General features: G+C 47.3%; 1 non-coding gene across 1 annotated transcript; it reads left to right on the plus strand.

The window, feature by feature from the left end:
* The first annotated feature begins 1650 nt into the window (after window positions 1-1650).
* On the plus strand, window positions 1651-1723 carry TRNAE-CUC. The gene has a single exon. It is a non-coding gene; the product is annotated as a tRNA-Glu (tRNA).
* The last annotated feature ends 387 nt before the right edge of the window (window positions 1724-2110 follow it).

Genomic DNA, 2110 nt, shown 5'->3' on the forward strand with positions numbered 1-2110 from the left:
ATGGAAAACTACACAGCAGTGAGAATGAACCATGACTGTGCAAAGCACCACACAGATGGACCTCACAGTGTGGAGTGGAGGACGCCAGACACAAAAGACACAAGCATATACACTCTACGACTTAATTCACATGAAGTTCAAAACCAGGCAAAACCAATCCCTGGTGATAGAAGTCAGGATTGTTGGGGGCCCAGTAACTGGCAGGGTTGGGGATCAGGGAGCCTTCTGTGGCCCTGGTGAATGTTCTATTCCTTGATCTGGGTTGTGGTTACATGCCTTGCCTTTTCAAGACTCATTAAACTGTGCACTTAGGTTTTGTGTTATGTTTGAGTAAAACTGAAAATAAAATCTCCCCAGCACCTGGTCCACTCCTTCGCATAGGGGAAGTTCTCCGAATGGTTGGTGGTCAATTAACTAATGGAATTCTCCTTCCCGCTAAGTGCCTAAGTGCCTTTGGGGGGCAGGCTCAATCGTTTTGAATTATACTGAGACCACCAACATGTTTAATTTGACCTTAACGTCTCTACATTTGAAGAGCTGAAACGAAGACCTCTAGTAACCAGACCCTTTCACCCAGTTCTGTGCACAGCAGGGGCAGCATGAGGATCTATTTCCCTCTGCTATCCTCATCCGGGATGGGAGCTGTTGGAGAACAGATCGCCTCTACTCAGAGTATGTTTTCTGGGGTGCTAACAATGCCGTTTGCTCATCTTCCTTCAGAGTATAATCCACAAACCAGCCGCATGTAGGGTCACCTGGGGGCTGATCAGAAATGCAAACAAATGAGGGGCGCCTGGGTGGCTCAGTCAGTTGGGTGTCCCACTTCAGCTCAGGTCATGATCTTCCAGTTGGTGGGTTCAAGCCCCGTATCAGGCTCTGTGCGGACAGCTCAGAGCCTGGAGCCTGCTTCAGACTCTGTGTCTCCCTCTCTCTCAGCCCCCCCCCCCCGCTCACGCTCTGTCTCTCTCTGTCTCAAAAATAAATAAACGTTAAAAAAAAAAAAAAGAAATGCAAACAAATAAGCTTCATCTTCAGGCCAAGCAAGTCAGAATCTCAGTCGTGAGGCTCAGAATTCTGTGTTTTAATAAGATTCCCTGGTGTATTAATGGTGTCTTTTATTTTCTGTAGTTCTGATGCTCTGACATCTGGGGGCTTGCAGAGCCTGGAGAGCCCCTCCCAAGGCTAGCCAATTCCCAAAGTGAATGGGCAACTCGCCCCCAAGCTTGCTTTTCAGTTACAAACCAACCAGTCCAGAGCCCGCACCCCAACCACCTTCTTTATGGGGCTCTCATTCTCCAGGCCACTATTCTAATCACTGCACTAGGGGAGAAGGTACCAGACAACTAGGGATGGCCCCTTTGCCCCAGAGACCACTGAAATTACCTAACTAAGTGTAAGCCTTTTTACCCTGGTTCACCCCTTCCTTTCTGAGGAAACACCTAAAACTAGCCACAGCTCTCCCTTCTCTCTCTGACCAGTGACTGACCTTGGGTATGTCCCCCACAGCATGGTGTACTACCTCCTTCTCGGGGCAACTGTGAGTAATAAACCATTCTTTTGATGGCAGTCATCTCCTGATTCGTTAGCCTTACAATACTTCAAACGTTCTATTAATAAACTGTATTTTAAAACACCAGAAGATGTAGGGGTGCCTGCCTGGTTCAGTTGGTAGAGCATGTGACTCTCGATCTTGGGGTCGTGGGTTTAAGTCCCACAGTGGGCGGAGAGAGTACTTAAAAAGATAAAATCTCTAAAACACCGGAAGATTTGTATGCACGTTAGCAAATGAGAATTAGGGGCGCCTGGGTGGCAGGCAGTCAATTAAGCATCCGACTTCAGCTCAGATCATGATCTCATGGTTTGTGAATTCAAGCCCCTCATCGGGGTCTCTGCTGTCAGCATGGAGCCTGCTTCAGATCCTCTGTCCCTTCTCTTTTTCCCTCCCCTACTTGTGAAACTCTCTCTCTCTCAAAAATAAACATTAAAAAAATAGACATTTGAGAAGTAGAAATTCTCTCCTACCTCTTGCAAAAGAGCTACCTAGACCACAGCTTATCCTGAATTCACATTCCCTCCAGAAATAGGAATAAATCCCACCAGGGAAGGAAGA

Source organism: Lynx canadensis, chromosome E1, assembly GCF_007474595.2.
Source record: "Lynx canadensis isolate LIC74 chromosome E1, mLynCan4.pri.v2, whole genome shotgun sequence".
Taxonomy (NCBI): Eukaryota; Metazoa; Chordata; class Mammalia; order Carnivora; family Felidae; genus Lynx; species Lynx canadensis.